Genomic DNA, 9,329 nt, shown 5'->3' on the forward strand with positions numbered 1-9,329 from the left:
GTGATTCATATAACTTGTCACATGTTCCAAAAAAAAAAAAAATCTTAACGTGTGGGCCCCACCTCGGCTTACAAATAATCCGACGTTCAAAAATACGGACATAACATCCTCCCCCCTTTAAAACATTCGTCCTCGAATGTTCAGCCGCCTTATGGGATCTTATAACACTTTGGGGGGGGGGGGGGGGGGGTCCCTCTTCTAGTTATCCTTCTCTTCATGCCCATTCCTTATCTTCTACCGTATTTTCCTTTATAATCAATCTTCTCGGTCTTTACGTGAATCCTTATTCCGTATCATGGGTTTTCTAACCCACCATACCAAGCTAGTATCCTTGTCCTTCCTTGGGTTCCTTCCTCCTCGAACACTTTTCCAATTTTGCCATTTGTGGCATCGACTCTGAAGTTTACGAAATTTTCACTTTAAGCTCACAAATCTGTTTCATTCCTAGATCATCCTTTCAGGAGAACACTTTTACGTCCGAGGTAATCACATTAATGTGACGCATATTGTCCCTTTATATGCCAAATCTCCCGTCATCGTCACAAGGCTTTATCGTTCTTTTTCTTACTTCACATTCCTTGTCGTAGTCACTATTTCTTTAGTCCCATTTTCTTTTGAAATTGGTTCTCGAACCTCACACATTCTTGTTTTGCTCCATATGACCGCTCCTTATCCTTTTCATATACCTATCTTCGAATTCTTATTCAAATAATCTCGTACCTTGCCAATAATTTCTCTCGGGCTTCCCTTACCAGGGTTTCTTACCTTTTTCCGATATTTTGGCCTCTTTGTCTTCCACTTACCCACACTTTCCTCTCCCAATATTGTTGTGTTAAAATTTCCAATCTTAATCTATGGTGAAAATAATAGCACCTCATCTCGTAGCACTCGTACCATTTACCTTTGTTGTTATTCGGAGTTCAGTATCCTTATTCAATTTGGGGTCTTCCTTATCGTAGCACCAGTAGCTGGACGCATGTGTCCACTGATGCAATCACAAACAAAATATCGTACTCATTCATATATATACATATAATTATTACCAACTAGCCCACAAAACGCCTCCAAACGCTATTCAAGCCTATCCTAATTCCGTAGCCGTGGCGTACTTTTCGTCTCTCTTCTAGTCTAGTCTGTCGCGTGCTGTGTGGCCTTTCATGGTCCCCAACCATTCCGTATACTCTAATTTCATTCAGACTATCCTAGCTTTTCATTTATCTCTTATGACTAAATCTTTGGGGTTTCTTGCATACTTCCCTGGGGTCACCCATCCTAGTACTACTCTCGCCCAAGCACGCTTAACTTCGGAGTTCTGATGGGATCCGGTGCGTTAGTGCTGGTATGATCGCATCCACCTCACCGCATGACCTCCGTCACGTGATCCGGAGTAGGTCGAAGTCTTAACGGACTTCGAAGCGCTCTTATAGCATAATTCTTGTTTTACCCCTCCTTTGGCTCTCGGTATCCGCTTTTCACTCGTGGATATGGTTACCTTTCGTTCTAGACTTCCAAATTCTCGATGACGATGAACACACCCCGACCGCCGTTATTTATAAATCCTCGTTACCAGCCTTTGAATTTCTCGCTCTCATTTTACCTTGTTCCTCATCCTTTCTACAACCGAGTCTTTCACAATCCCGTCACTTCGACGCCCGGATCCTTAATCGCGCGCGTCATGGTCTATTACTATACCGTTGTCTCACTCCCTTCTTATTTCCTTCTTCCGATTACCCTTTCTTTTCTCACGCCCACTATCATTCCCACTATTATATAACCCTTATTCCAGGCTTTCCTTACAGAACCTGATAAATCTCGCTTATTCGCTCTATAGTTCACTTTTCCGTTTCACACTTACCTTTATATTCTAGCTACGTAAACCACATCATAACTTTAGCCGCTTTCTAATTAGGCTTTACTAATTTCCATAAAGTTCTTACTATATTCATATTACGTCCTGTTCATAATCGATCCGATAATATGACACTTCGTAATCCTTTACCCTTTCCTGATCCACTTTATCCTTATTATCTCACAAGTTGTCCCATCACTACTTTCATGCCCGTGGCAATTCTTTTCCCCTGCGCTCTTGTCTTAAATCGTACTTTTACTGCTTTTAACCGTAAGCGCGTCATAATTCGTCCCTACTTATCAGTTCGGTCAGTGCCTTAAATAACATTTCGTCAAAATTTACCCGCTTGAATCATCTCTTAGGACTACAAGGCCTTTCCCAGTTCTTTTCACCGTGTCGATATCAAACTTCTAATTATGGTTATCCCTAATTCCGCAATTAATTTCTTTCCCGAGGTCGACTGCGCTCGTATTTTAGTCAAAAATTTTTTTTTTTTTACTACTATTGGCACGACCCCGTTTCTAGACATATAACAAACCTACATCTCATTCTTTCTTTATTTTCGGGGAAATTTCGGCAGTCTCCTCTCAGAACTGTTACTATCTCAGAACCTGTACACAGGAAATACCAACAATGCCTCACAGGGCCAATATATATATATACGCATATCGTAGCATATCACAGCCTCACAGGGCTCCCGACATCATTGACAGTACAAAAATAATAAGCATACCTTGTAGGCCCAGCTCAAACTGCACCTATTACACTTTCTTATTTGCTTCTTCTTTGATCTGAACTTGTATTTCCATCGTACTTTAATATCTTACCTGACATAAGCCTTGCATACCTTTGCTTACTGCGTACTTCGTAGCTTCCAATATCGTTAATCGCCTTCTCTTCTAAAATCAAAAGTCAATGTCGGGAATCTCATTTCCTATAACTTGGCTCTACGGCACGATCTAAGATGTCAAAGAAGCGTAACCATCCTAGATGCCCCGTAGCCTCCGTTTATAAATGTGGCGCGCTTCACACCATAAAACGGGACTCTACCGGACACGACTTTGCGACAACCCCTAGGACGGACCCTTTTCCGATACCACTTTGTCACACCCTAATTTCCGTTAGGGTGTGATGGGCACCCGACCCTTATTTAGAGCCGAGCGAACCCGCTGACTCACATAGTACTCATGATCACGCTTACTATCAAGTCATGACACAATTACATAATGAAAATTTTTCGAAAATAGTATACATTTTTTTCCTTTCCGAATCAATGAAAACTTGTAACACATAAAGACATATAACACTTATAATACAATGCATGATAATTCATCGGCTTACATAGCCGCTTACATAACCGACATCTTATACCCACAACACTGTCTGCAAAGTCTCTAACACAGAACATGATACTATAACATAATACTTTGACTTAAAAAGACCGAGCAACCGGAGCTCGCCAATCCCGCCGGAACATCTTCTCGCTAATGTCTTCAACTCATCCGGGTGTACCGCGGCATGAAACGCAGCCCCCGAAGAAAGGGGGTCAAGACGGAATATGTACCGAGTATGTAAAGCAAGATAGATACAAGAATCGAACCATACGGAAATAAAGAGGACAGAATAATGGTAGTACAGTAACTGGATCTCATAAGCTTACCTCGAATGTAAATCATGCGTTTCAAAAGCACTAATGGACTGAGTAACATAAATAAAGAAATCATCATGAACATATGCGTACACAACATGCCCCGGCCCTCTAATGAGGGACGCGGTAAGTAAAATCATCATATTTATGCACATGCAACATGCCCGGCCCTCTAGTGAGGGACGCGGTGAAGGGAATCATCATATGCCATCCTGGCCACCTCCCCGTCATCACATCATCATCATCATATGTATATATATATATATATATAACATGCCCCGGCCCTCTAGTGAGGGACGCGGTGAATAATGCAGTGGAATTGCACGAATACATGCCCTGGCCCGGGACGCAGTGAAAGATGTAATAACAGCTCGCACGAGCAGAGTAGTGAGAAACCACATGCAACATAAAATATACAATGTTTGCTAAGACTCGAAAGAACAATCCAGACGATAGATCATTTAAAGGAAGTCAGACAATAGCCATAGGTCATACCTTTCAGAGTTGCGACGAATGATGTCAAAGACAAAACCTTTGGGATCGTTTGTACATGGCAAAATATATCATGGAACTCAATGGAGTAGTCAAAATGATCACTTTTTATTAATCGGAACCTTAGTCAAAAGTCGTTCTTACATATCACTCAAAATAAGCCAATTAGGTCAACGTAGAAAGATCTCGGAAATAGGGGGCCCACTTCGGGTCAAGTCGAGGTGGCGTACGTAAAATTACAAACATTAGGCTTTATGGAGCCACCTATGAAAATCTCAAGGTAATTCGGTTCCATTTGTGAGAGTTATAAATGTTTAAGCTATTTTTCCAACAAAACATAAAGTATCTAATTCAATTCTATTGAATGAAAAAGGGTCAAATCTAAGCTCGGATTCCTAAGAGTAGAGTCGCCCCCGAGGCTCATATCCAAACCTATTATGCCTAAGACATGCCAAGAGAACAAAAGGTGAAGCTTTACATACCTTATTCGCTCCTTACGCTTCTCCACATTCAAATCCCGTTTCGTCCAAAATCTACAATTGGTCACATTTACCAAATATTAATCGTAAGGCCTTAAGAATTCAATCTTAATCAATACTTGTCTACAAAAATTTGGGCAGCATCTCCCCTATATGTACAACATCCCCGAGATTTAACTCGGCTCAAATATCAACAACCATACCAACAACAATACCAATAACATCAACATTCGATTTGAAACGCATTCTAAGATAAATTGTCTTCTTTTCGAATAGTCCAACAACTTCCAATCCAACTTTGCACCTTCAAATCAATATCAATATTTCCATGTTTATATTTTAATTAAAGATCATTCAAATACAATTCGGAAGCATTTCATATCATTCTACAAAATATTTACAAAACATACAAAAATTCCACCAAAACCATAATTCATCCGAAATCTCTAATCTTCGACATAAATATCCATAACACATTTTTATCCTCCAACTTCATTAACAATAATCATAATTCACACCTTAACAATTTCATTTTCATCATTACATAAATCTTCCATAAAATCACAAAATTCCCTATAACAACTTACCAACCAATCTTTCATGCCAATATGGACTTGCATCCCTCCAAATTCACCAACTAACATAATAATTCTCGTTTAGAACTCCACTTCCATAATTACATAGAAACTACATTGAAATCACATAAGTTCCTATAATCATTTTCAACCATTTTTCATGCCATCATAAACCATTTTCTTCCATTTCCATCACAAAGTTTCAACAACACAACTAGAATACTACATAAAATTCAACTCATATTGCCTATGCATCAATACATATTCACGGCCATATACCCATATACACACCCACTTTGCAAACTTCCATATTTCCATAAATTCTACTCATTTCTACATACTACAACATAAACAAACCTTCATAACATAAGAAAAAGGAATTAATTCTTACCTTTTCCTCCTATCTTCTTCACTTGTCCAAGGTGCTAAATTGGTGAAACAAGTGCCCTTCCTTCCAAAATAATTACACCAAGTTGTAGAGGACCTTTGAATTAGTAGGAATACCACAAGAAAATAATTTTTGGGAGAAGATTTCAAAGGAGCAAAAATTTGGAGTTATGGCCGAATGGCCTTCTCCTTTGCTCTTGTTTCTTTTGTTTTTCTCCTTGTCAATTTGTCTTGAAGCTTCTAAGTGATAAATATTGACTAAATGGTCTTTTATACATTTATCACATGACTAATTTAAATGGACTTGGGTCCTTTATTAAGGACCATGGCCGGCCACCTCCTCACTTGGGCCTCATTTTTCTCTTTTTTTTTTTTTTGGGCCCAACCCGGTTGGCCCCGAGTTGGCCTAGCCCACTGACCTTTCGACCTTAAAACGTTCATATCTCCTTGTACCGACGTCACCTGGGAACCCACGACCTATGGTTGGAAAGCTAATTCAATTATCTACAACTTCTATTTCTTGGTATTTTCCCAAATTCCAAACTTATAATACCGTTTTTGCCCCTCAAAGTCAGGTCACCCGAAAACGTTTTCTTAAAAATATTCGTTTGGAGGGCTTCCACTTTGATTTGGCCCAAGGGTCCTTCATGAGTTGTGTTTAACTTTACATATGTGATTCATATAACTTGTCACATGTTCAAAAAAAAAAAAAAAATCTTAACGTGTGGGCCCCACCTCGGCTTACAAATAATCCGACGTTCAAAAATACGGGACATAACATCGTACTTATACCATTATTTGTTTATATTCTGCTCTATTTCCCTATTTCCAATCTCAAATTTATCTGATCCTTTTACCAATTCGCTTGGTATTGTACCATATCCATGTTTTTTCCCTTATGATGTACAACTTTGATTATCCACGTACGAAACCCTAAATGGTCCCGAAGCGACGAGAGCCTTTCTATATATAGCACAAAATCTCGTCTAATAGTCTGCACTCAAGTAATGCAACAAATGTAGCAACTCATCCAAGGCCACATTCTACTTACTCCAATCAATAATTAACTAGTACTTGTAGTCGTTCCAATCTCAATTAGGTGGCACTTATATTCTGACGATAAGTGTCCAAAGTCCTCTTGTAATATTATCTTTATCCCAACCTATATCATCTATTTCCTTTAATAAACTTACCATACCCTATTTTTTTCTCAAGCTTACGCCCCTTGTCCTTTAAGGATTCCACTATTCCCGAGGTGAAATCGTGTACACACAGTACTCCCTTATGCCTTATACCCTTTTACCCTTGTGGTATGCGCAGTACCAACTTTTAACTTACTCAAAATTATATCAAGTTCGTTTTAATAATGGTCTTATCTTATCACCATGTCATCGTACTACACCTTTAAGTTCGTAACTATATAATTCCCTTCTGTTCTATACTCGTACTCAATTGATTACGTCTATCTTGGGTGCTTCCTTTATAATTTCCTTACCATTTCTTCAATCTATGCCCATCCCTTTTCTCCGCGCACGAGGAGTCTTGTGCTACCTCTGTATCCTTCAGAAAACATTACTCCTGCGTAACCCCTTTCTCATTTTCAAAACGTCTTCTGTTCATCCATATTTATTCTTATCAGACCAGCCATTTTCTAGCACTCATTCTACCTCATTTCTCATTTTTTTTGTAGTTTGGTCTTTTGTCATCACACCCTAATTTTCGACAGGGTGTGATGGGCACCCGGCCCTTACTTAAGGCCGAGCGAACCTGTCACGACCCAACTTGGGGCCGCGACGGGTGCCCGATACTTGTACCGAGCACCCCTTATCTCGTATCATATTCTTACTACCAAGTGGGCCGTATAACTGATTGCCGTCCTTCTTTACTTACGCTATCATTAATAACATTACTATAAACATGTATTAACAAACGTTATCGACTTAATATACATCGGCGGGGACAAACCATAGTACAACACATCCGACCGCACATATCGTCTACGAGCCTCTAAACACAATACATATAGTAACAAGACGGGTCAATTCCGCCGTGCCCAAGTATGTGCACAAAAGTAATACCACTAGACTGAAGTTCCGGAACAACTGGAGCACTTCAATGTACCGCTGGAGAACTCCTAGAAATCAAGTCCGTCAACCTGCTTACTTGCGCAGCGTCCACAAGAAGGGACGTCAGTACGAAAAATGTACCGAGTATGTAAGGCATGAGTAATATCACGAAATCATAATAGAGAACATAAAACACAACATAGAAGAGTGATATAACTCGTAACTCGGTTGTCTACCATGATAGATATTATGCAAGTTAACTTTACCTTTTTGAGTACTATATGGATACTTGCAGTAAAGCGCCCGACCTTGTAGGTGCGATTGTATAACCGCCCGACCATATAGGTGCGGTGTAACGCTTTCGAGCGACTATGGGATAAAGGAGTAATCTGTCATCCGAGTGCCCTGGGGCGGATGCCATGCATGCTAGCTTTTAAAAAACATGTAAATATACGTAAGTAACCGCCCGACCACATAGGATCGGTGTATAAGCGCCCGTCCATATAGGAACGGTGTATAAGCCCGCGTCCGTGCCTCCCGCGTCCGGGTATAATTCGTCCTTTGCGGTGGTGGAGTGCCCCGACCGCCCGTTGGACGGCACAGTGTAATAAAATAAATCATATGTAAATATAAATCATGCATGAGAGCCCAAGTGAAAACTACAACTCTATCGGAGTGACGTAAGGTCGGTAACCTCCGATTACATTATGGAATAATCAGGATCGCCCTGCCTCACCTTGAAAGAGCCAATCTTATAAGGCGAGACTATCAAGGAAGAATGGCATTAGGAGAAAGCGTGGAATAAAATCATAAGCCTTACAAGGCATTTATTCATACACCTTAGAATCTTTAGAAAATAGAGTCGTATTCTAGACATTAAATTAAAGATCAAGAACTATCTCCTCCTTCTTCTGTTCGTATGGACTCCTTAACTTACACTTTTGGGCATAAGACCATTCTTGTCTTAACCATCTTAGACATATCCTCTTCTTTGGCATCATCGTCATCATAAAAATACTCTCATTAGAATAATTACAACTCTTGTCATTAGATAAACGGAACAACAAGGAAAATTCCAGGAATAATGGGCCCACCTCGGGTCAAATGAGGTGGCGTATACAAATTTACGTACGCTACATTTAATGACATCGCTTGAGAGGGTATTAAGGTAGCCGGGTCCTACTTGCGCAAGCTCTAGATGTCTAGGCAATTCTTTCAACTATTCATAACATTTTTAATTCAATTCTACTAAATGAAAAAGGGGCAAAATCAAGTGCGAATTACTAGGAATAGATTCACCCCCGAGGCTCGTGTTCAACCCTATTATATCTAAGACATGCCAAAGAAGGAAGGGTAAAGCCTTACATACCTTTTCCGCCTCGACGCTACTCCAAATTCAAGGTCCAAATTCTCCAAAATCTACAAATGGTCGCATTTACCAAACCTTAGTTAGAAGCCTTTAGAGGTTGAATCTTAAAGTACACTTGTCTACCGAAATTTCGGCAGCACTTCCCCTGTAAATACACCATTCCCAAAAATATACTTGGCCAATTCTAATCAACAACAAATCCGGGAATTCGACCCGGCCAAACTATCGACAACAATGCCAACAATCATGCTAACAATTTCAATAATCGACCCAAGATACATTCTAACAACTCAATCAATATACTACTTCCTTCAAGACCTTCCAACTCCAATAGAAACAATAACAACTTAATAATTTACGCACTAACAACATCATACTAACAACATTATATTCTATACCTACAAGAACATCATGTTCAATTTACACATACTTCCAAAACAAGCCTCCAACCACTAAAACTTCAC

At 39.8% G+C, this 9,329-nt stretch overlaps 1 pseudogene; it reads right to left on the reverse strand.

Moving 5' to 3' along the window:
• Positions 1 to 1,238: 1,238 nt before the first annotated feature.
• On the reverse strand, positions 1,239 to 1,353 carry LOC132051319 (5S ribosomal RNA; annotated as a pseudogene).
• Between the last annotated feature and the right edge of the window lie 7,976 nt (positions 1,354 to 9,329).

This window comes from Lycium ferocissimum, chromosome 3, assembly GCF_029784015.1.
Source record: "Lycium ferocissimum isolate CSIRO_LF1 chromosome 3, AGI_CSIRO_Lferr_CH_V1, whole genome shotgun sequence".
Classification (NCBI taxonomy): Eukaryota; Viridiplantae; Streptophyta; class Magnoliopsida; order Solanales; family Solanaceae; genus Lycium; species Lycium ferocissimum.